General features: G+C 41.4%; 1 protein-coding gene across 1 annotated transcript in view; it reads right to left on the minus strand.

The window, feature by feature from the left end:
- Positions 1-27,084, minus strand: part of KCNMA1 (potassium calcium-activated channel subfamily M alpha 1) — a 771,888-nt gene that overhangs the window by 331,617 nt on the left and 413,187 nt on the right.

Below are 27,084 nucleotides of genomic sequence, written 5' to 3' on the forward strand. Positions count from 1 at the left end.
CAGTACTCTAAGGGTTAATTTTTATTTTTATTTTTTGGCATGCAGGTTAATTGCCCTTGTGTGTGTCAAGCAGCCAATGCGAACCCCCAGCACATTCTACTTTGCTTGAGAGTAGGCAGTTCAAAAGGGTACAACTATACAAACTGGTACGTGGCTTCCGTGTGCTTTCCTGCATCAAACTGATCAGAGGATCAGAGTGTGAAAAGTCCCAAAGTTTGGGCTGGATGGGAAGTAGGAAAGCCTCATAAGCCTTTCAAAGCTGTGAATGAATATGTATAGGACACTGTTATCAGTAAGCCAATGGAACCACTCAGGCCAGGAATGTCAAGAAGGTGTGGTGAGGGAAAGAATAGGGGAGGATGGGGAGAAGTAAAATACATTCCCCAGATGGGAAGCAACATGGACCTCCAGGATGGGAGAGGGCTAACTTGAGAGGTGCAGGATGGAGGATTTCCAAGTATCACCACTTTGGAAATTGCTGTACGCAATACCAGTTAGTATAGTTGTACTTCAGTAAGGGCAATTCTTGGTTGTTCAACAGGCAGGAATCTGTGCAGTACAGATATGCAGGGCCCGCTTAAAGGCAGGGTGACTCAGTCCGTGGGACTCTCTGATCGAGTTACATGCACTGGATTTATCCATTCTTCATCTGTATTACAAGTCAAACATGCCCTTTGTCATCTCCCAAATCACAGATATGTGGAAAACCCTACAGACAAGCATGAAGAGGAATCTACATTTGCATTTACAAACTAAGCAGACTGAACAAAAAACAAACACTGAAAACCATTTGTATAAAGGAAATGGCAAGTACTCGGTTTTCACTAAGGTAAAGCGGGAGGAAAGATAGCATGGAATTTGCTTACTCCAATGATGAAAGAAGGCAGGAGCAAAAGAGACTGAACACCATAGCCTGCCACTGCTCTTTGCCTGCTCTCTTACTCAGATTCAATGAAAAAAGGAGAATCCAGGACAGGAGTTAACAAGTGACACTTCTGCAATCCTCAATCTAGGATGGAATTTTGTTTTAAGAGCAAGACCCACAGGGTCCACAGGTGTTAGAATTCTTTGCTACTCTAGGCGCAGTGGAAAGAAGTATATGAACTAGGTTGACCAGAAGTCCACTATTGATCCCAAGGGATGAGGAGACCGCGCATCTCTATATTAGGTAAGCTACAGGTATGATGGGCTACCAAAATACTGAAGAGTAAATGGTGTATGTGTGGGTGTATGTGTGCGTAAGAGTGAGCAGGAGATTGAGGATGGGCGGGGGGCGGGGGGGGGCGGGGAATCCTGCAGGGAAATACAATATTGTACTCATGTCTTCCCTTGTGCCAGCAGTGACTTAGCTGTGCCTTATAAACTTGTCCACATCAAGATTGATGTGTATACTACCAAGGGGACAGACATGTCCCAAGTCTGTTACGGAAAACCCACTACCACTTCACCAAGGCCAAACAATCACCTTACTTATTGCCTTCACAATAGTCATTGGTGGCACATTTGGGGGTCCATGTGAGTTCCTTAACTCCTATTAACTCCATGGCTTCTGTGGTCAATTTCATAGTAACCTTGAAACACACTGAGTAGGGAAAGTATTTGCTAGGCTGTGGAAGAGAAAGGAACAGTGGGGGAAGAGATGCTAGCTCAATACCATTGAAGATATTTTGGTTCAACATAAATGGAAGCAGATAATTAAGAGAGTATAAGGAATTAGGCTGTAGCAACTAATTTCCACTATTCTTTGCCTTCCTTGTCATTTCTGCTGCTGCTACTAAGTCGCTTCAGTTGTGTCCAACTCTGTGCGACCTCATAGATGGCAGCCCACCAGGCTCCCCTGTCCCTGGGATTCTCCAGGCAAGAACACTGGAGTGGGTTGCCATTTCCTTCTCCAATGCATGAAAGTGAAAAGTGGAAGTGAAGTGGTTCAGTCGTGTCTGACTCTTCACAACCCCATGGACTGCAGCCCACCAGGCTCCTCCATCCATGGGATTTTCCAGGCAAGAGTACTGGAGTGGGGTGCCATTGCCTTCTCTGGTCATTTCTGCTACTTCCTCCTATATTGCCCATCCCCAAAGGCAGCAATAAGAGAGCTTGATGGTAAAGAACACTGTGCTGAAAAATATACCTCTACAACACACTGATTTACAGAAAACAATGTTGAAATCATAATAGACCTTTTCTCTGGTCTTTCAGAATTTTAGAGAATTAATTTAATCATCCTTTTATATCATTCCTTGAGACTTATACTTTGAGCTGAAATAATAAAGGGAGTAAATTATGCTGCTGGGGCTGGCAGCTTTTCCTCTGGCTGAAGCTCACCAGTAATAAGAGCCACTCAGCTAAGATGAAGTAGGAGAGAAACAGGAAATTCTGAGACAGAAGAGGCTGGCCCCTGGAACCCAGGTAGGACCAGAGTGATCAGACAGTCTATTTTCTATCCCTCTCAGCTCTTTGCATGAGAGCCCAAGGAGAAATCTCCTGCCTAGTTTTCTCAAGAGAGATCAGAACTGTTTATCAGGATCCCCTCTGAGATAAATCCTCTGAGTGCCTTTAGTCCACAGACTCATACAGTCAAAGACCACAGAGCAGAGACTCTAAAGCCCCATCATTTCATTCCTCAAATGGAAACAACCCACAGAGAAGTTCGTTGATCTTATAAAAAGAAAACACAGAATTCAACAACAAAAGGGTTGGCCATACTAGCCAGAATTTATTTTCCTCCCAATGAGACTTTATCTTAATGATTAAAGCTCATTGTAGAATGGAGAATGAAATATAAACTCTTCTTCCTTTTTGTGTAAAATAGAAGAGTTCCTTGTCTAGAAGTTTTAGGAGCTAGAAAAGAAATCACCTTTTTTTTTCCTACAAAGGGAAGTGATTCTGAATTACACACTTAAATTTGGATCTCCATTCTGATAAGGCATGCCCACATTAGAATAGGATTTTTACAGACATGTTGCCAACAGATAAAAAAGGAGGATTTTAAAAAGTGAAATAAAAACACTACTCCTGGTGGTAGAGCTGACTTTCTCTCAATTGTTCTTGGTTAACTAGTAACTTACTAATTAGAGGACCTAAGATACTTGGTAAGTTGATAGACTGTTAATTACTAGGCTCCTACAGTCCACGGATCAAGCCTGGTACTAAAACTTTAGGCAAATTTAGCATTTCGATCAGGACACTATGATTGGGGCACCTTCAAAAGAACCTCAATAAAAAGCTGCTTCTGATGGGATAAACATTCAGTGTAGAACAGAGACTGAAATACAAACCTCTGTTTCCTCTTGACCATCAAGTAAGCATATTCTTAGTATTCAGATGTCTCTATAGAGGAGAATGAGACTGACCAAAGTGGGAAATATATCTTTTTCTCCACCTATCTAACAATACAGGTGAAGACCTTTGGGCAGGAAGATCCAACGGTCCTTCTTGAAGACGGACTTAAGAACTTGTCTTTCCAAAGCATGAAGTAAGCAATGACTGCCCAGGTTGTTTTTCAAAGGGGAGGGGGCTAAGGACAAAGTCTCACTTCTGGGAGTTGTGATGTCTGGTCTATCTCCAAGAAGGAAGTAATTGCCTCTCTTCTCAGCCTCTAAACTTTTCCTAATGTTTTCTGAAGTCTGTTTTCCTAACTCTCTGAGCCTGGCTGCCCAAACCTTTCAAAACATTTCCCCAGAACAGTGTTTCTAAAACTTTAGCATGTACCTCGAGGGCTTGGTAAAACACTGGTGGACCCCATTTGTCAGAGCTCCTGATTCAGAGGGTCTGTATGGGACCCTAAGAATTTGCATTTCCCAGATGCTGCTGCTCACCCAGGAACCACACTTTGAGAATCACAGCTCTTGAAGAGCTCTTCTGCAACTACACGTTAGGGAAAGGTGTTGCTGCTCGAGGTGATTCCCATTCAGACCTGAATAAAGAGGATTACACATTTGGGCCCATCCCTGGACAACCACCTGCCTGCTACTAAATTAAGTGCTGAGATCAAGGGGTTACAAGGAGACTTTGAGTTTCAGATGTGAACAAGGTGGGTGGGGGTGGAGCGGAATTAAGATAATACAGGGAAGTGTTATTGGGTTGGCCAAAAAGTTCATTCAGGTTTTTCTGTAAGATTTTGTGGAAAAACCCAAATGAACCTTTTGGCCAACCCAATAAATACAACGCCACCATGCAAGCTTCACCAATGACATTCCAATTAAGTGCCTGAGGAGCACATTTTTAGTTTAAGATTAAAAGGAAAAATAATGAGGGCTGGATGGGGAGAGGTTATGGAGAATGTCGTTTATAAGAGATAAAGAAATGTTAAGCATCTTAGGAACAACAGCAGCAGCAGCAGACATTCGAAATGATTTAATAAACAACTGCATGAGAGGGAAGGGACTAGCTGAGGAACAAAATAGCACTTTGGGAAATAATTTCTAACATTTACATTCTCCTCACTCTTGTGGCTAGTCCCTTTTTTAATTGGATGAAACCATCTCAATTCCCACCAGGATTATGGACCACGGGAGTTCAGGCCCATAGAACTGCAGACATGAATCAATACAATAAATTTAATGATTCCAGACTCTCCTCCTAGTCTCACCTCTGCAATGTTGCCAGAGTAATTTAATTAAAAGGTGTCATCCATCCACCATTGTGGCTCTCTCCTGCCTAATGCATCAACTCCAAGTCTGACTGAGAAAAACCTCTAAAACCCAGCCTCAGTCTACATCTCTTGTTTTATTTTCTACCATGCCCAGGCCAAAGCTCTTCCTACCATGAGCTGATGCCTTCATCACTTCATGTATGTGACTCTCATATTCCTAATTCTAACTCTATGCTTTTGCTGTGAACTTTTCAAGTGGTCCTTCCTCTTTGAGTTCAAACCTCAGGCAGTCTTCAAGGCCAGCCAGAAGGCATTCCTTGGCTTCTGCCATCACTGAACTTTCCCATCTTGAATTCTCATAGCACTAAGAGTAAGGAATTCTAAACTGCTTTGGAATGTTGGTTCTTACTCAATATAATAATACTTGGCAATTGCATAGAGTTTACACATACTATTGCACTTGTCCTCACAACTTGGCAAAATCAAGCAGCAGATACTTTGGTCTATTCCCCATTTTTCATACAGAGAAGCAGAGGCTCAGAAACCTACCCAAGATCATGCAGCTATGTGGTAGAGTTGGGATAGAAATTTCAATACCCTTCTGCCATACCACCTCCCTTCTCCAGACCAATTGCAGTATCCTTGGAGGGGAAGAAACAGCATAAGGCATAGGATCTGCTATCCACAGGGCCTGGCATGAAGCTTATATGAATCAATAGGAGTTGACAATGGGGTGTGACTGATTTATGGAGGAGGTAACACTGTCCTAGAAAAACATGTATGTGTTTGCGGAATGTTCTGTAAAATTCAGAGGAAGCTGAACTGTCCAAACTGTATCTAACCCTCCTCTGTAAAGACTGACATATGAGATATTACTAATCCCCAAAAGGCCTTCCTGGGACCCTGCATAGTCATGGTGTCATGGAGTTTGACCTTAACTGCTGAGGGAAGTTCCTCTGCTTATAGAGAAATAAATCCTAGTGTTCCATAGTCTTAAAGATGGATAGCTCAATTTCTCTCAGCCTTTCTTATTCTAGAAGAACAAGAATGTATACAGCAATGTATGATAATCCTTAGATATTATTAATACTTCTAATCATGGATTAGAAAGTTTTGCATTCCATTCAATCAAAATATAGAAAAATTACATCATATAGTCATGGATATTAAGAAACCTATCTGTGATGAAGAGGGAGTAAATCTAAGTGAACTGTGATTTTTTAGTATTGTTAGGATATATGGGATAAGTAAAATGCTTTGGTTTTCTTGCCCACGATATAGAAATAAAAGTACCCAGCTAATCAGAATATTTGAGACCAAGAAATTTTAAAAGGGAGGCCAGATGTTACAATATATTCCAAATTAGAAATCAATGTTATTGTTGATATAATTTTCTGTCTCACAAAAGAGACCTAAAATTCATCCACCATCCACCATCCTGCCTCATGCATCAACTCGAAGTCTGGCTGAGAAAAACCTCTGAAACCCAGTCTCAGCCTCCATCTCTAGTTTTATTTTCTACCATGCTCCAGGCCAAAGCTCTTCCAACCATGAGCTGGTACCTTGGGTCTCTTGCAAGAATTTTAGGTCTCTTGCAAGCTAATAACAATAGTGGATTTTGTGAATGGTATACTTATTAGTCAATGATAAAGCAAGAATCTTTATGTAGAACATGGTCTTCTAAACTAGACAGCACCTCAGGAGTGCCCAGGTCTTGAATGGATCCAAGTTGAAGGCTTTCTATCTGTTTGCTTTTCTCAGTGTCAAGGCAATCTTAATTGCCTTGACAGAGCTATGCACTTAAGAGTTAATCTTTCCAGTTTGGGTGCTTTGGTGTTTATACTGGGTGGGGCACGTATTCAGTAAGTTGTGTAGTTTTTATGAGTTTAACCAAACAGAAGGCGACCTGTTCTGTTCACCATCATTGTGAGTTTATCATCGAACATCTTGAAGTTGTTATCTTCTGAGATATTGTTACCATTGATGGGTAAATTTGTTCATTTATTTGTTCATTGATTCATCAATACTAACAATAATAACAACATCAGAATAGGCCCTTTGTTTCATCTTAAAACACTTTTCTTAGATCTCGCAATGGCTCTAATGTGCACAGAAAACATTTTTGTTACTTGCAGTATTGCCGTACCATGATTTCTAGCCAGCTGGTTAAATGGCTTTGTTGGGAAATCTTCGGTTATGGGTTTGTATCAATCGGCCTATTAATCTTTCTGACAGCAGCAGGCTTCTAATTATGCCTCTGCTCAACTGATGAGATGTAATCCAACAGCCACAAGCATATGCCTCATTAGGGTCATGTTGAAATGAATTGGAACAAATGGAGAGGTAGTTTATAAACCCTCACTACTCGCTGGAATCCTACATGCTCTGTCTTCTTGAGCTTTGAGTGATCAGAGAACCTTGAACAATGGTAGCAGTAGACTTCAGAGTGGCTGTATGGCTCAGGGTGCCTACCTGAATGATTAGCCCTAATAATTAAGCATTCTTCTAGGAGACAAAGGAAGTGACACAGATTGCTGATGGAGAGAACAAAACATGTCACTTCCTTACACACTGGATTTTTCAATGAAACACACAGACACTTTGTTTTCAGGAAACCTCTGTCACTTTCTTATGGAGCCCTTCTGAATTTTTTCACAAGATTTCAATATGCTATCTGAGTTTAGGTTTTCTTTCTCATCTTTGTCTCTCCCATCTTCTAATCCACTAAAGCACTTAAGTAGTAAAGTGTGGGCATTACAAGCTGACTTCAAGAGTGGTTAGCAGTTGGGTAGTTTCAGACTTCAACAGAAGAATTAAGATACCAACTCTTACTTACTAGCCATACAGAATGGTAAGCACATGATCTGACCTCTCCAAGCCTTGGTTTTCTCATCTGTAAGCTGGATATAAGGCACAAGCTTCAAAGGTTGTTGTGAGAATGAAATCAGATAATGAGTGAAGACTAATTACTGAACAAGTGATAGTTATCTTAAAAACAAAGATAATAGTAATAATGATAATAAGAAACGTTTGTAGAAAAATGCCCCAAAAGGCAATTATCCAAATGAACAAAAACAGAATTAGTTATTTCACACTCTATTTTTTTTTTTGTATCTGCTTTATTGCCTCCTTATCAGGTGTTGCAATATAATTCAAATGCCCAATAGGATTTGCAGTGAGCTGACATCTGGTGTGATTCTATGTATTACAACTTTAACTTAGGGTAACATCGAAAAAAAGAAACACCGGGAAAAAGTTATGTCCATGAAGGCAGTCATACAAGTCTCATAAATACTAAATAATTAACCAAGATTTCCCAGCATAGAAGACCATGAGTCACTTTAATAAGGGGCCACAGGACATGTGTATTCTCCTTTTTTCAGGTCTTGAGCAGAGGAAAGAGTTTCATTTACCTGGATGGCTTAGCGTGGGTCTGGAGGAAAGGGAGGGGGCTGAACCAGTCACAGGTCTTCTGAATATCTCTTCCAATTCTACGTCCGTAAGATTATGTATTTCTTCAGTGCTGGACTCTCGAAATGATATCCAAGACAACTTACCCACTAATGCTTGTTTTCTGCAGTTTATTTACAGACTACAATTATTTCAATCACAGTTGTTACCAGAGTGGAATTACTATTTGTATTTGCCAGAAACTTTTATGTAATAAATCAGAGTTAAGCTACTGTGCTAAACAGAGTCTTGCCAAATGAGCCCTGCTTCAGCTTTCACCAAACTGTCTGAGGAGGCTGACTGAATGATCCTTAGTCCCTTGTTTCTCTACCTCCACTGACTCGAGTCAGCTCCTCTGCAGTGAACTCTTATTTTTCTAGTAGAGGGACATGATGGAGTACATGATTGAAACAGCCTTTGGTGCACAGACACTCAAACACAGATACAATGAAACAGAGTTCTTCAAGGGCTGGGTCAGTGAACCACGCACAAGTGTGGGGTGGCACCCGTGGATGGGCACACGCTCGTGCACGGATCCACAGCCTTCCAGCACCATGTCTGTTCTCTACCCAACTCCAGCTTCACTCTGGGACCATCCACAACACCAGACAGCCTGGATGAGGTGATTAGAAATGGGGAGAAGAAAGAGGAGAAAAGAAGTCCCAGGTCTGAATGGAGAAGAAAGAATTCAGACATAGTGCTTGGCATAGGGGAAAGGGGATGGTCAGTAGTACCTCTGACTCCTGGAGCCCTATTCCGCTCACGTCTACAAATGCTTAGACTTGAGGAGGGAAAAATTGAGCAGTCATCCCACCACTGCCTTCTGTCTCCAATGCCTTTTTTTTTTCCTGGATGTTAAATTTTCAACATGTTTTAAAAGGCCCATAAACAATCATTTCTAACTAGTAATAACCAATCATCAGCTTTGAGACACCAGGGAGCAGTTGTCTGGTGTGCCTGCTTCTTAAAGGGAGAGCAAGATTGAAGAATAGCCTGGGATAGTCTCAAGGCACTTCAGCCTCAAGGTTGCCCACAGAAAAAGCTCTCCAGATTGCCAAAAGTCTCCTGGAAAAAGCATGGGCCCTCTATTTACAAAAGCTGGCTCACTGGGACAAGGTTGAGCAGGTGGGTTGGGATTTCCACAGTACAACAGGTTTTCAAATCATCATGGAATCTCTTTGGGCTATTATTGGATATAGACTTCAAAATTCTTCTCTCTGACCCTTCTTCTTATATTTGTCTTAGACTCTTCTAGGCACTTCTTGGTCACTCATTTGTCTCCTACTTATTCAGCTTAAGCCATATGCTTCCAGCCCTGTCTTCCTCCCTCACATAATCCTGAAGCACCTGGACAGCCTGACCTTGGCAACGCCTCCTTGCTATGGGTCTACCTGCCAGGATTAGGGTGGGGAAGCCTGTGCTGGGTACCAGCCTGGCAGTCTCACTGCCAAGGGGCATGAAATAGCTCCCTTTCCTATTCTCTTTGACAAAATCTAACATTCTATCAGCAGCCTAAAAGAACTACTACAGTTTCAACCCTGCTATTCACCCCAGCCACATCAGGACCCAAGCAGAATAGCACGCACTCCCCTCAGTGGTCTCATTCAAAGGGCTACCCTGATGAAGAATGCTAACACTGAGGGCCTGCCTGGCACTGATTGTTGGCAGTCCAAGGCCCTTTGGGGACAGTAATGAGAAAAAATAATTATTTAAAGAAACAGCTGCCCCCTTTACCTGCAACTTGACTTTGAAGAATAAAAAACACTGTCACATAACATATATCCTCAACACCAGGACCCTGCCATTTGTTAAAAGCTACATACAAATTTTAAGTGATGCCAAAGGATAATGATGATAGCTTTGTTTCTGACATTCTGAGTTTTTTTTTTTTTCTCTTTCATTTGTTTTTTGGTGTTTGATTTTTAAGAAGACACAGAGAAAGACCTGGTACAAGTCTTTCTGACATCTGGCATACAGAACAATTATACCTTTATTACAAGGAAATAAAATAGCTGTGTCTTAGCCCTGTCTTTGGCTGACAGCTGAGGCATGAAAGTTTCGCAAGTATTCCTATTTAGGAATTTTGTTGAGAGCTCAGCAGCCTCACAGCCAAAAAGGAGAGTCTGAGATGTTGCCGATTAGAAGTCTTGAGTCTGCTGAGTGCAAAGCAAGAAGAGTCACTCCTTAGGAATGCTATAAAGTGACCTGGGCCATGGAGACCAATGTCTCCATAGAATATCAAGTTGCCTTAGAAACAAATCATCATCACTAACAAGGAAAATGGTAACTTGTTAAACCCTATGATTTTATAACCGTATCTTCAAGTATACACTCATTTATACTATCCTTAACTACTTCATGAAAACAACTTATCTCTTAGAATATTTCTTTTCCTTCATTTAGTTTTCTTTCTTGCTTATTTCCAGTTAGCATTGGAAACCACTTATTTATCATAATAGTCCTGTTCATGCCTCAGAAAAAAAAAATAGCTCTTTCTATCCTATCAATCAATGGTGTCCCCATGATTTTGGGTCCAAATTTAGTAAAGAATATCATGAATGACATGTTCCATGGGGTGAAGTTTATTTTTCCTTCCTTCCTTCTGCAGGTCCTCTTTTCAATTATATTGCCACATCTTTGATTTTTCCTTGAGAATTGTTTTCCCATCACTATAAAACCATCTCTGGGAAGAACTCAGGAAGACCCTGGAAATCTGATTCCTTACAATCTTCTCCTTTGTCTCCACGAATGGACCCACTTATCCTCACACTGTGTTGGGTTTCAGAAATTCTTTCATTTTATCCAGAAGCACTGTGGTTTTCAGAGAAAGAGGAATCAGTCTCTTTGCTGAAGAACCTGAAAAGAAGGATCAGGTGTTTCATTTACAAAACCCCAGATAAAAGCCCTGGGCAAGAGAGAGCATTTCAACATGCTGGGGGCAGCATCACCCGCTCTGCACAGGTCTGTCTGCACAATAATGTCATCTAAGCCCCTTTCAGAAAGGGAAATGCCTCCGTTCAAAGGACCTCTACACTGGTGGCCAAGAGGACAGGTTATGAAATTCGAAGCAAAGCCTGTTTATATAGGGTGACTAGGATACATTTAATAAAATAGGAGAAAATAGAAGTTTGGTAAGAGCTTCAATCTACTAAATCCCCCAGATATAAAGAACTCACAATTCATGAGGGAAAACTAAAAACAAGATACAAAGCCTTCAATTTTGTGTCATTATGGCTGCTCAGTGAATAGTTTTAATCTAAGGGGTGCTGCAAGCTAGTACTGCCAAGAATCTCTAGGAATTATTATTCTTACCCTAGGATTATCAGAAGTCTGCTAATGCCCACCTGTCATCCTACTCAATTTACAGCCACTGTAATCTAAAATGTCTCTATTTATATAAAATAACAAAAAACTCTAGTAAGAAAACAGTTCCTGACAAGTATGCTTTATAAAAGTCCATTCTGAGAATAAAAGGGAGTAAAAAAGAGGAAACAAAACATGCTTCTTAAAAAAAAAAAGAACACATTTAAAGAAAGCCCTAAGGCAAACGTATTTTAAAGAGAGAAAATGATTGCAATTACTAATTAATAATGCAAACGCAATGCCAACATGTTCCAATGGCTATGATTGTCCTTTTTAGTGCTACCAGTTCACATCTTTTAAAGTTGAATTAGTGGTATTCCTCTTAATACAATAATCTAAGAGAAAGATCCATGATCACATTCCCCAGGACATGTAGCTTAAGAGGTACTTTTTAAATTAGGTATATAAATTTAGATCTAAGCAAAAGATTAGATCTAAATGATTAGATCTAAGCAAAAGCAAATGAGGTAACAGTCTTCAGAAAGATGTGATAAGGTATTGTAACTCTGATCACTTTGGCCACATCTGTGCAGAGGTGGGCATCTGTAGGACTGTAGGTAAAATGCTATTTGGAAAAATGACTCTCACTTCTAAATTCTTTGCCATTAACTTTTGCTCAGCCTATCCTTAACAACAGAAGATTCATTTCTCTCTTTCCCAACTTTCTAGGCTTGATCTTTTAATGGACTGAGTGGCCTTTGTGGTATCACGGCAAACTGGGGGCCCTCAATGATAGGCAAAGAGAATCTTAGATGCTAGGACTTCAGTGTATCAGAATGTTCGCCACTTCGATTCCATGCATGCGCCAGGTGCTTACTACATTCAGGTCCAAGCCTGGCGGGGAAGCACGTGACATGCATGGGCGGTGCAGGGAAAGGATCTGGTTAACCTGGAGGCGACAACCAAAAGGGTGAGGTTGCATCATGCAATGAAAATCACAGCTTGGCCTTAGCTGCCATGCAGAAAAGACCTACATCAAAGAGTCTGCAGTGCGGCTCCTGGGTAAGAGTCGATATGAGAGAGGTGAGTTACTTCAGCAATGAAAGACACAGGCAGAAAAATGTTCAAACCACTCTAAACAAAACACTGTACAGAGCACTGGCATTACACGTGAGGAGAGGCAGCTCTGGGGACAAGGAGGGGAGAGACAGAGGGGGCAAGGTGGGGACAGAACTAGTTGTTACTCAGATGAGATGGTGTCCCTGGCCCACCCGATATATGCAGGTATTTTTATAATGTATGTCGCATTGAACAAATAACTCATTAGACTCTTTAACATCATCCGTAATTATCAATTCAACGCTTTGAAAATTCAGGAGAAGCAAGGCATCTGTTACATGAAGATACACACCATGATTTCCTGGGTTACAGTTCGTTACAGATGCAGAGCTGAGCTGGTCAGATAAATATAGATGGTTAAGTGCCAAAATCCTTTACATACTAATTACAGAGCTCATGGTGACTCCCAGTGCAAAGCATGATATCGAAGGAACCCATCAGTTATGAAAACTTGGGTAGGTGCAAGGGTAGGTAACCCTATGCTACTATGATCTCCGAAAGCCACCTATGAGCCTGACTTTAAACCCACTCCTGAGGGGCGCGATCTTATCATCTCAGCATGCACGACAGGTCAGAAGTGAGTTCACCCCATGTATACCTTGACCACTTCACAGAACCTTAGCTACAGGTGAGATTTCCTAAAGGTGTTTCTATCAAAATAGGTTGAATAGCAAAAACAATAAAAACAGAAGTTTAAAGTTGCTTTTAAAGAAACAAAAACACTACGGACTCAGCAGAGGCCTATCACGCCCCTCTCTGATACCAAGGCCACAGGAATGATCACTGACAGATTGAACACAACTCAAAGGATGGTGCAATCTAGCCCCTACTCACACTTTCTCTCTCCTGGTTCTGACCAGAAATAGTAGTCCTCTTAAAATGTTCTGGACACATGAACTCAACCTCCACCTTCCCCGCGCCTGTGATTACAGCCATGAATGGGCAGGGCATGCCCTCAACCTCACATGCTCAGAGAGAGCTGGACTCCCGCCAGGATCCCTGGAATGTGTGGACCGATGCCGGCAGAAACGAAATCCATTTTCCTCCCAGCACCTCTCCTCATGCCTCAGGGTGTTGCCACTTGATCGCAATTTATTCCCTTTTATTGATTATAAAACTTGAACATTTAAGTTGAATGTTTTCAAAAAACACTACAGTTTTGAACAAAACTATAATAGTCCGTACATTCATTTGGCAATTTCCTCTGCGGTTTTCCTTCTGTGACCTGCACTCTGCTGGTTCCAGGGACACAGATTGATATTCTCTAAAGTAACTGCTACCCGGCTCTTAGCAGACACTCAGGAAATGGTCAGGTACAGCTGGGAAGGCAGCGCAGTGGGGCAGCCCCTGGACCGTGACCTCATTTCAAAAGATAATGTGATAGGTCTGTGTTCTTACTGTGAGTTTAGCTAATCGTGTTTTCTTCTTCACAAAGTCTGAGAGCAGAGGGTTCGTTTTTTTCATATCAGCATTTGTACTCCTGTCCTGGCTTCATGGAAGCTCCAGATTAGGATGAATTTGGAACAAATGAAAATCCACCAGACAAGCATGATCACATGGTCACAACAGTATATAAACAAAACTCGCCTGTTTCTGCTTCATCAGCTAAGAGTACTAAGTCCCCACCATCCTTCTACAAGAAAGTTAAGTGAGCGTCGAACATTCTGGGCAACTTCCAAAGGAAAAGTATACTATCAAAAGTGGTATTTTCCCTCTTGCTGTCTTGACTTAAACCAAAAGAAAACTACACAGCCCCCTCCCCAGAATTAACGTTCTTGAGCAACTTTCTGAGAAACCAACCGGAAAATCACAAGAGATAAGAGCTCCAACCGTTGTTCCCAAGTATCTTCCCCAGCAACTCAGTATCTCTGCTTCACCTGCTCCTGCCCAAACCTGTGTTCCTGCCAAGAAGTAGTGATAACTGTGTGTGCATCCATATGCACGCATCCACCTGTGGTATCAGATGAACATGACACAGTGAGAAAAATTTTTCCATAGATAGCAAGATTCTACCTTGATCAACAGAAGTGACCAAGGTTTTATTTGGAGAGGCTAAAAAAAATGATTTAAACAAAACCCCACATATACCGTATTCACAAGTAGTCAACTGAATTACAATAGTTTTTAGTGGGATTTTAAACCTCAATCTGTCATTTTGAAACAAGTACCATTTTAAAATTCATTAATGTGACCTTATGAAAATGTTGGTGTATATTTTTCAATTTATTGATCTTTTTTTTAAAGTTTGGCCTCTCACAATGGCATTTCTTTCTACTGATGGAAGAATTCTGTATTCTTACTGGAGAGGTTAAAATATAAAAACATGCAATAAAATATCCTCAAACTATACAGAAAAAAAGTGTTTCTAAAAACCAATAGAAAGCTAAAAAAGGTAGAATGTGAGTCAACAATATTGTGCCAATGTCAGTTTCCTGGTTTTAACAACACACTATGGCTATGTAACATACAGTACTCAACATATGGTACTCGCATTGGAGGAAATGTGCCCAGTAACTTTGTATTGCTTTTGCAACTCCTTGAAACTATTTCAAAATCAAGTTATAATAGCAAAATAATCAGTTATTTTGGTTGCTTACATTCATTTCAGCCAGGTGTCAGCCAGGTACTCTATTTATGGTGATCAGTTCAGTTCAGTTCAGTCACTCAGTCGTGTCTGACTCTTTGTGACCCCATGAATCACAGCACGCCAGGCCTCCCTGTCCATCACCAACTCCCAGAGTTTGCTCAAACTCATGTCCATCGAGTTGGCGATGCCATCCAACCATCTCATCCTCTGTCGTCCCCTTCTCCTCCTGCCCCCCAATCCCTCCCAGCATCAGGGTCTTTTCCAATGAGTCAACTCTTTGCATGAGGTGGCCAAAGTACTGGAGTTTCAGCTTTAGCATCATTCCTTCCAAAGAACACCCAGGACTGATCTCCTTTAGGATGGACTGGTTGGATCTCCTTGCAGTCCAAGGGACTCTCAAGAGTCTTCTCCAACACCACAGTTCAAAATCATCAATTCTTCAGCGCTCAGCTTTCTTTATAGTCCAACTCTCACATCCATACACGACCGCTGGAAAAACCATAGCCTTGACTAGACGGACCTTTGTCGGCAAGGTAATGTCTCTGCTTTTTTAATATGCTCCTTAAAAACTATATACAAACTGATTTCTTTAGAAGTCATTTCTTTGGCGCCTGTTATCTGTGTAGTAATGTGTTCAACTCCAAAAGATACAAAAGAGGTACAAGAGAAGCCTGCAATGCCAGCCAGTATTAACCAGCTTCCTCCCTTTCTCAGAGGAATATCAATTGAGGCAGAGATGTTGTTTATCTACTATGCAAATATTCACAGACGATCCCTCAAGACAAAATCAACTGTCAATAAATATAGGTCACTAATGTGATAAGGAAACTCCTAGCTTAACCAGCAGGAATCTCCTCAGGTAAGCAGATGTTGGATGACGAGCTTTGTTGAGAGATGCTGCTGATGTTATGATGATCTCCCCTTATTTAAAGCTGTTCCTGGACTAAGCTATCCTTTTGTTTGTTTTTTTCAACCTCATGTCCCTTCCTGGAGCTCCATACTTCCCATACTAAGGAGCCAATAATTGAGACCTGCTTAATTATGGTACAAGGTGATATGAAGAGACCAGTTCAGTTCAGTTGCTCAGTCGTGTCTGACTCTTTGTTATCCCGTGGACTGCAGCACGCCCCACTTCCCTGTCCATTAACAACTCCAGAGCTTGCTCAAACTCATGTCCATCAAGTCAGTGATGCCATCCAACCATCTTGTCCTCTGTCATCCCCTTCTCCTCCTGCCTTCAATCTTTCCCAGCATCAGGGTCTTTTGCAAGGAGTCAGTTCTTTGCATCAAGTGGCCAAAGTATTGGAGCTTCAGCTTCAGCATCAGTCCTTCCAATGAATATTCAGGACTGATCTCCTTTAGGATGGACTGGTTTGATCTCCATGCAGTCCAAGGGACTCTCAAGAGTCTTCTCTAACACCACAGTTCAAAAGCATCGGCGCTCAGCTTTGTTTATAGTCCAACTCTCACATTCATACATGACTACTGGAAAAACCATAGCCTTGACTAGATGGACTTTTGTCAGCAAAGTAATGTCTCTGCTTTTTAATATGCTGTTTAGGTTGTGCATAGCTTTTCTTCCAAGGAACAAGTACCTTTTAATTTCATGGCTGCAATCACCATCTGCAGTGATTTTGGAGCCCAAGAAAATAAAGTCTGTCACTGTTCCCATTTTTTCCCCATCTATTTGCCATGAAGTGATGGGACTGGATGCCACAATCATTTTTTGAATGTTGGGTTTTAAGCCAGCTTTTCAACTCTCCACTTTCACTTTCATCAAGAGGCTCTTTAGTTCCTCTTCACTTTCTCCCATAAGGGTGGTGTCATCTGCATATCTGAGGTCATAGATATTTCTCCTGGCAATATTGATTCCAGCTTGTACTTCATCCAGCCTGGCATTTCACATGATGCACTCTGCATATAAGTTAAATAAGCAGGGTGACAATATACAGCCTTAACACACTCCTTTCCAGATTTGGAACCAGTCTGTTGTTCCATGTCCAGTTCTAACTGTTGCTTCTTGACCTGCATACAGATTTCTCAGGAGGCAGGTAAGGTGGTCCAGTATTCCCATCTCTTGAAGAATTTTCCACAGTTCGCTGTGATCTACACAGTCAAAGGCTTTGGTGTAATCAATAAAGCAGAAGTAGATGTTTTTCTGGAATTCTCTTGCTTTTTCTATGATCCATCAGATGTTGGCAATTTGATCTTTGGTTCCTCTGCCTTTTCTAAATTTAGCTTGAACATCTAACAAGATCTATGAAGAGATACTTAGATTTAAAAAAATAACCTAAAATACTTTAAGAATGAATTTATAATTGTAGAATTATAAAATTCTAAATTGCGATTTAGAAAGAGATATTTTGGAGTAAAGATTTTTGCAGCATCCTCCAAGTCACCCAAGGGTAACTATCCACTCTATCTACCAAAATGATGTTGTCCTAGGTAATTCTTCTGGAAGTAAACTCAAGCCAAAGTAAGGCAGTAAAGACAGATCCTTAAAATATCAATGACTTTTCAAGAAATATGTCATCTGTTTTATCTTTCTAAGACATTTTCTCTAAAACAAAAGAAAAATGGAGAAACGCACAAAGAATAAAATCTCCTGGAACTGAAGCCTCACAGACGAATATCCAGGAAGAGTCAATTCAATCTTTCCTGAAATAGAAGATGTGGCCCTGCTGTTAACCTAACACTGTTATTACCTGCAGGTCATTTGGGCTTGTGAAGCATCTGAAACTTCCATCTTTCCCTAGTTGTTTAAAAGACAAACAATCAGAACAGTTCAAACTGGAAATAAATGAGTTATTCGAACCATTCCCTGAGGAGCCAGAAGCTCCTACTATGAAGAAGGTCCTATCTTAACTGTGTTATATATATATATTTTTTAAGAATTTCTTAACCAGTGGAAGACAGAAGACTCACAGAACGATCCCGCATCCGTAAGAACAAACGCCAGCTGTGAAAGAATGCACTGGTGAAGTCAACTTTCTCTTTCACGCCTATGCTATTCGCTTGAAAACTCTTACTCATTTACCTTGTAACACAGCTCAGTGGTTACCTTCTCCAGGAAGCTTTCCATAATCCTTCCCTCAGCTGGAAGGAGGTGAGCCATTTTCTGGCTCTTCCTTGCTTCATGGGTGCTTTCACTGTAGCACTCCTAACTAACTCAGTCGTCATTTATTTGTTTTCTCATCTCTCTCCCTTTTTTACTATAGATCATGAGTTCCCTAAGAGAGACCGTGGGGTCATTTTTTGTGTCTGTGTTCCTGCTAGCAGACTGTCCAAGAAGTAAGCCCTCAACAAATGTTTAAGGAAGAGGAGAAGGATAGAGCAAAGAAATGGATGGATCTGGGGACAAATGATCACAATCCATTAGCACCTAGATGAGTTGCCAAGCCTTCTAGAGAAATCCCAACCTCTCACTTGACTTTAAATGGGCCCAGAGTTCCCATATGGATTGAGAACATATTAGTATGACAGTAACTATTGTAGCCATGATGTTACTACAATGCCTAGTGGATGCCGTATCCTCAAAAGACTAATTTATGGGTGCCTTCCATGTCCCAAGAGAGTTACAGGTTACCTCCCCTACGATGTATAAGGAGATTTTAAGCCTTAGAATGAGAATGGTCTTGGAGATAGCAAGGTTCACCACTCAGTGAGGCCAACTGACCCACTGGCTGTGAAAAGCCAAAGCTCCAAAAGGGACACAGGAGATTTTGAACCCTATACTGGGAAGGATCTCCACGGGGGCACTTGATTTCTCTGTGTCACTTAGGCATCCCAAAACGAAATGCCTAATGCCAGATTAAACCTCATTTCTCTCAAACTAATGAATCAGTATTTTTCTCTTTATAGAAGGATTGTCTTCTGTCGTAGGGAGGCCAGGATGGAAAGAATACATAGAGATGACTGGCGTCTCAATTCATTATTCTTCCTTTTCTCCACATGATGTCTATTTTTTGTGCTCTAGATTCAGAAGGTGATCCAAACTTGGCATTAGCATATTAGCAGCATAAACTGAAAATCTACAGATCTGTCTGATCCACTTCTCTAGGAACCCAGTAAAGTGTTGAAGTAGCAACAGACCCAAATTGAGGATCTCCATAAAAACACAGCAGGGGGGCAAGAGTTTAGATGAGGGTTTGAACCCAAAGGGTGTGCTTGCAAACAGACCAGTCTTACTGGATATGCAACAACATGCTCTACTGTTCAAGTGATGCTGATTACAATGCATTCTAAACTTTGAAAAATACAGTAACACTTAATACAGTCTTACATCGATGAAGATGGGGCCTATCACAGCTACTCCTCAATACTGCACATCTGGTAAAGGTCCACTTAGAGACTGTCTCTGAACCAAGTGTTCAAATCATTTAACACTGACTTTCCCTTTAATTTATCCTCTCAAATCAGCATATATTTTGATGGACAGCTCCTTGTAGCCATGATTCTCCCTGAATAGTAAATTGATTAAAAAAAAAAATCAGGATTATCTTCTAAAATTATATGAGATTGCCAAAAAAAAAAAAAAAATTAAGCTGTCACTAGCTTCTGAAACATTGTGCTTTGTGTAAGCAATTCTAAAGATAATCTGTAGTTATGTGTGAGCTAACAGTAGCGAAGCAAAGATATGATATTCATTTATTATGAGCAGCAACAAAATTCTAGGAATCAAAACACCACTTTGGTTCAGACAAAACTATGAACAGCATGATATCATAGTGTGAACAGAGCAAACACAATAAATGGATCCATTTAGTAAACCCATTTGCAAATGAGCCAGTTCCACCATAAAGAAGGAGAACACTAGTTTAATTTAAAGCTTAAAAACAATCCCATTAAGTATAAAATACTTCTCTGCATTGAAAAAAAAATGTGTGTATGTATGTGTGTATGAATGCTAAGGCCATTATATTAGAAGAGCATCACCACTGTTTAAAACTGGAAAGAAAAAAAAAAATCTTAATGTCATTGTGTCCTAACTCTGTTAATTCAATAAAAAGGATTTTTAGAATTACCAATCTGACATTGAACTCATAGCTTTTCAACTTGGTAGAGATGTTTTAAAATCCGGTGAATGGAGCTGTAAGGTTTCAATGAGTTAAAATGTGACAAGCACTTAGGACAGCCACTGGATCCTAGTAAGCACTCATTAGTTGACTTCTGTTGAAGATGTTAAACGTGAAGCCAGGAACCAAGCCTCCATGTGCCTTGGGTAGGTTTCACTGCACACGGGGCCGCCTCTGCTTCTGCATTAAGTTTCTTTTTTTTTTTTTTTTTAACCTTGCTCTGACTTTATTTTTTTTTTTGACTTTTTTTTTAAATTTTATTTTATTTTTAAATTTTACATAATTGTATTAGTTTTGCCAAATATGAAAATGAATCCGCCACAGGTATACATGTGTTCCTCATCCTGAACCCTCCTCCCTCCTCCCTCCCCATACCATCCCTCTGGGTCGTCCCAGTGCACTAGCCCCAAGCATCCAGTATCGTGCATCGAACCTGGACTGGCAAGTCGTTTCTTACATGATATTTTACATGTTTCAATGTCATTCTCCCAAATCTTCCCACTCCCTCTCCCACAGAGTCCATAAGACTATTCTATACATCAGTGTCTCTTTTGCTGTCTCGTACACAGGGTTATTGTTACCATCTTTCTAAATTCCATATATATGCGTTAGCATACTGTATTTATGTTTTTCCTTCTGGCTTACTTCACTCTGTATAATAGGCTCCAGTTTCATCCACCTCATTGGAACTGATTCAAATGTATTCTTTTTAATGGCTGAGTAATACTCCATTGTGTATATGTACCACAGCTTTCTTATCCATTCATCTGCTGATGGACATCTAGGTTGCTTCCATGTCCTGGCTATTATAAAACTCCACATATCACTCTCTCTTGCCCACTAAGATCCAATCATAAGCATCTTCTTTCTGTCTCTCCAAATCCCCATATTTTTGTCCAGTCATTGAAATGCAAGCTCCATGAAAGCAGGAAACGTATTTGTTTTATTCATTGCTTCATCAGAGCCCAAACAGTACCTTGAACATCGTACATGGTAGGACTCAATAAACTCTGCTACATGAATAAACAAATAAATGGAGGCCCAAAGGAAGGAATTAAAGGACTGAAAAAGGGGAGGGAAGAAAGCAGGAAGTGAAGAAAAGAAGAGGAAAGTACAAGCTAGGAAGAAAGACGGAGAGGGAGAGGGGACTGAAGTCCTAGATCAACCTCAATAAGATTAAGTCTCTGGTTAATAATAGTGTTTCCCTTGTCACACCGTGATGATTAGCATGAGATTGCTGCCACCTCACTTCCCATGTATATATGATGTTTGTACCCACATCAAAGGATTTTCATCTCTCTTATTCCAACCTAAGGAGTTTCTTGATAATATAACAGTCTATAATATATGTACCCAGAAAGATGCTTGACACCTAATTTTTGACTTACACTTAACTACATACTTCCAATCTCACTGGACGGCAAAACAGAACATTTCCTTGTCAACTGCTTTCCTAAGTTATATGAAGAAGAAATTGCCAGCCTGCCCCAAAGCTCATCTTGTTATGTTCATTAATAGAGGAATGTCCCAAAATAACCCACCCATGCAAATCTCCCACACTTTGAAAACATGCTCACAATGATGAATTATCCAGGATTCCACAGATATTGGCATATAACAGGATGTATCATCTTGGACTTAAGAAAAAGAACTCTGGATTCAGACCAGGAGCTCACATTCTGGTCCCAGTTAGTAACTGCGTGACTTCAACCAAGTTATTTAAATTTGGTGAGGCTCCCTTTCTTCATCAGTCAAATGGAGAACATCACAATAGTGTTACTGAGTAATACAATGAGATCAGTTCGTCAAGGGCTTATCTTTGCACTTAGTAAGTTCTCAATAAATCCAGAAACCACTTACAGGCCTAGAGAGAGAATATAAGGACTAATGTCAGAATCCCTGAATGACAATGAGCTAAATGGGTGCCTGACCCCCTGATTTTGGAAGGACTGATGTTGAAGCTGAAACTCCTATACTTTGGCCACCTATGCGAAGAACTGACTCATTTGAAAAGACCCTGATGCTGGGAGAGATTGAAGGTGGGAGGAGAAGGGGACGACAGAGGATGAGATGGTTGGATGGCATCACCGACTCAATGGACATGGGTTTGAGTAAACTCCAGGAGTTGGTGATGGACAGGGAGGCCTGGTGTACTGCAGTCTATGGGGTCTCAAAGAGTCAGATACAACTGAGCGACTGAACTGAACTGACCCCTGATTATCTGATACATATTGGCTGAAGGAATGGCTGCTTCCTTGTGACTGGCCATGTGGGGGTCCTTTCTTCTTTTCTTTGCTGATACCTGTTAAGTTGTGTGGTGCTTCTGTGCTTATGAGATGCCTTTTTGCAGACTCTCTTCCCTTGAGCTGATTATCCCAGAATTGCATACAAACGGTAGAAGCCTAGGTGGGGCAGTCTCTGTAAGACTCTGATGCTGGCTCCTTCTCAAGCCTTTAGCCATCAGCACAGTGCACTTTAATCTCTGCACTGGCATTTCTGGTTAGAAGAACAAACCAGGAGTGGCTAGTGCTGGGCCAAGAATCTGGAGTGCCGATTATGACAGTTCGGCAAGTTGATTTGTACAAACAGCTTACGTTTCTTTGGCTTTCATTTAGAAAACAGCTTTGGCTGCTTAATATCAGCACATCTTCCATTTCACACACTCTTAAGTTTCTGAGGGTAGAGAGTAGAATACCACATTGCTCCAAACCTGCTGATCAGCACTGCCGTAACCTTACTGGAGCTGGGGAGATGTAGAAGAGAGATTTGGGCTCCAAAGTTCGAGCATGACTCCGCTCTCTTAATTTCCAACATAATTGTTCAGCCCTTTCCGTAGCTGAGGGTTGAACGTACTTCCCTGGTGGATCAGACAGTAAAGAATCTGCTTGCAATGTGGGACACCCAGGTTCGATCTCTTGGTCAGGAAGATCCCCTGGAGAAGGGAATGGTAACCCACTCCAGTATTTTTTCCTGGAGAATACCATGGACAGAAGAGCCTGGTGGGCTACAGTCCATGGGGTTGAAAAAAACTGCACTAACCCTAGAAACTAGAAAACCTCTATGCAGGAATGAATGCCCACCACAGTCACATAGAAAGTAAAACACATTTCTGGGATTATCTAGAAACCAAAGGACAGATGAATATGTCTAGATTAAGATCCCTTAGATTCCACTGTATATATGGAGGCTTCCACAGAAGAACCCACAAGAGAAGAGAATGCATGAATATCCCTTTGTTTGGATATAAATGCACATTTCCCTCCTCATTTGTGCTACTGTTAGCTATGCAGTTTGTTCATTTTTATTGCACAGGCAAGAGCTAACCCAGCACACTGATCCCCCAACCTGACCTGCAATAGCATTAAGACTTATTTTTACAGCAGTGTCAACTACACGCACCAGCCATTGTGTGTATGTTTGAAGTAATCCCCATCCTGTCAACCACTGTAAGATCCCAGAGCAGATGCTAAGCAAGCCTGGTGCTCAGTGGTTATGCAGTACTCAGCCAAGCCCAGCGGATAATTTTCCCGAAGTATATGTGTGCTTAAATGGCACCTACCAATTATATCTCTTTGTTGGAGCACAAAGGCGGTGAGCCCACCCTCCCAGATGGGAGCAGTTCCCACCTCCACAGAGCACTCCCTGCCTCTCCTCTCTAGCAGCACCAGGGTAGCACTTTTCCTGGGCACAGGAGAAGCTGGGAACACTGTGACATTTCTCACTGTTCTCTATTCTGGCTCTGAGACTTGAGCCAGAGAACACTTACTTTCAGACATGGCCACTCCTCTGGGTGTCTCTGTAGAAAGAAAGCTGGCCCCATGTGATACAGCACCCAGGGTTCAAGTTGACCTCGGCACCCCAGTTCAAAACTACCCAACAACCCAAGATAAGGTAAATGAAAAATGATGACTGCTATATTTATTCCATAATCCATATTCCAAATATAGGCTATCTCCTCTATTAACCTCTGGTCTCACAAGTCTTGAAACGACCTGTCCCTAAAGTTCTAACTTCAAATAACAATCTCAGGAGGAGTTTGATGAAACAAAATCAATGGTGAAGGAAAGCAAAAGTCAAAAATGCCAGAATGGAGAAGGTAAGGAGTAAGGTAAGATTCAAATAATACATTGGAATTGTTCGAATTTATTTGATTCTGGGCTCTTTAAGTCATACTGCAGTGGTTTTAATCACTAAATGTCAAAATTGCTATAGTCTCTCTCTCTCATCAATCTCCTCCTCTTTGCTCCCTCTTCCTCTCTCCCCTTCCCCCTTTCCTTATTACAGAAATAAAAACTATCTGCTCTTAAAGACATGGCAGAGGCAGATAAATATTCTTGCTTTTGACATCCTTAGTTCTTAGCACCACACTTTGTTAGAAGAAAAACAGACAGGAAACTTCCGAACAAGGTGCTGCCCCGTCATGGTTCTCAAAGATCCCTCCCGACCACACCATTCCTTTCACTTGCTAATTGGTCTCATAAGCCTTCTTCCTTCTCTTGTTTTCTTGTCTTGTTTTTGGGGCAATTGCCAATGTAGGCACAGTTCTGGATTTTATTTTAAGTAATTTGTAGTTGACTATCGTTTATTTGTGCAATTGGTATAATTAAATCTAATTACATAATTGGTGGAAGCCTGAGTAATCACATAATTAGAATGTACAATAATAACTGCTGAAATCCCATTGTTATGACATGCAATGATACAATTATGATGTGTAACAACATGGCCTGATTCACACGGCACCCTGCAAAAGAGCAAAAAGCTCTGGTTCTACATGCCTGGAATGCAGCTGAGGTTGCAGACCAGGAAGGTAGCTTTCAGCATCTGGGCTTGCACTTTCTAGTCATCTTTCTCTTCTTAATCAAATCCTTGATGTTTATGTTCTATGCAAATCGAAGGCAGCAGCAGGAGAGACCTGGAGAAGGCTCATGTGAGGGGAGGAGCACCCACATCTCCAAGGCCAGGTCACCCAAACAATCACCCTTAAAATATTAAAAAGGAGCTATAAGGGACTAACTTGAATTTCTGAAACTTTGATTCCTGTACATCGATATTAAATTTGAAGCTGTATTCAAGGCACAAGAAACAGGGTAGCAAAATGTATCCTATCGTGCACACAATTACAAGTGGGCCCAAAGGGAACTAAAGACCCAACTCCTGGCTCACAGTCTTCCCCGTTCACGCCACTGCCTCTCTTCTTATAATTATGACACAGATGGATCATCAGAAGAGCTAGCCTCTCAGTTCCTTGCTGTGCTCACACCTGTGACCTTTCCCTATACTGCATGCCCCCCACCCAATACATGGACAGCGCTCTGGACCTGGCCAGTGACAGCAGCTGCGGCATATCTGATACCTGAACCCCAACCTCTTACCCCCTGGGCTCACTTGCTCGAGTCCCCACTGGCATCATTCTTCAACCTCAGGGAAACCTCCGAACCCCCAGCCCCTAGCCAGCCATTCACTCCTGCCTCATCTCATGCCCTACCTCATCTAGCCTAATTTCCACAATCCAGCCTTACCATCTGCAGCCACCCTCCATCTGTAACAAAAATCCTCCCCATGATGGTCTTAACTCTTCCTCTGCTCTACATGGGCTTCTGGGCAGTGAAATTTCCTGGATAAAAACTACACAAGTGAAATGACTGGGTTCACTTTACACTCATGATCTCATAAATCAAACTGACACTCATTATTAACTGGCAAATGGCTATTTCTCTTAAAATGGTTTGTTTTCCAATTTCCAATTATTTCATAGTTTCTCTTCCGCCTGTAACTTCTCATATGCTTTTCTGCGCCATTATCCTCAACTGAAGGTCTCACTTGTCATTAACAATAATACATGAAATCAGATCAAGTTTCAGTCTTTCCTCCCAGCAGCCCTCCACGCCTGCACCCACAGGCACCCAGTCCCTCTTCTGCCTTCTCATTCAGTGGAGCAAGTTCCTCTCCTCCTACAAAAGGCCACGCCTTCCTTGGATGCTCTTTCAGCTTTGTTCTGTCTGTGCTTCCTTAGCTATCTCTCCGTCACTACTGGAACATGGGCACGAAAATATATACTTGCTCAGCTATCTTCCATTGCATAAAACAAAACTTCCCTTGAGCCCAGATCCCACTCAGATTCCCAATTCATTGTCTCTACAGACAAATTTCCAAAAGAGCTGCATCTTGGGCCCCCTCTCCCTACCACTTGTGAAGTCTGCCCTTGTAGGGATACCAATGACAGCTGTGTAGTAAACTCTGCAGATGCCTGTGAACCCTGACCCTCCCTGATGTCTCAGTAGCATCTGGCATGAGACCATCCCCTCCTCCCTGAAACGCTCGCATCCCTTGGCTTCCATCATCCCTCCTGGGTCATGTTCTTTTCTCAGCTTCCCATCCAGGCTGCTCCTGCTTTTCCAAGCCTCTCAATGTTGGCAGCTCTCCTCCCTCCACTCTGGGCCACTTTTTCCTCTTTCCTCTGCACAACCCCACCCGTTCCCATGAGTTCCAAATCATATTTTTATTTCCTGATAGTATAACTTCAATTCTGAACTCACTCATGAGAAAAAAGAACCAACATTTATCAAACAAGTGTTATTGGCTGGACACTAGCTTCGTAGGTGACTTTGACTTTGAACACATCATTCATTTAATCTTCTACAGCTATCCTTCAGGATAAGCATTGTGCTCCATTTTACACAAGAAAATGGGCTGTAGAAAATTCCCATTGTCAGTACCTTGCAGAGCCAGGATCCTAAGCCCTGTGCTTAAGCCTTTTCTCTGCTGCAGTATCATAAATGAAAAGTTCAAAGTGAAAACCTTGAGAGCAGAGGCCTTCCTTATGCTGGTGTTATTGATGTTTTAATAAACCCTCCTTTTTCAGTATTGGCTATAGAGGTGTAGGGAGCTTCCCCGGTGATTCAACAGTAAAGAACCCACCTGCAATGCAGGAGACACGGGGTTTGATTCCTTGATCA

This window comes from Bos indicus x Bos taurus, chromosome 28, assembly GCF_003369695.1.
Source record: "Bos indicus x Bos taurus breed Angus x Brahman F1 hybrid chromosome 28, Bos_hybrid_MaternalHap_v2.0, whole genome shotgun sequence".
In the NCBI taxonomy this organism is placed as follows: domain Eukaryota; kingdom Metazoa; phylum Chordata; class Mammalia; order Artiodactyla; family Bovidae; genus Bos; species Bos indicus x Bos taurus.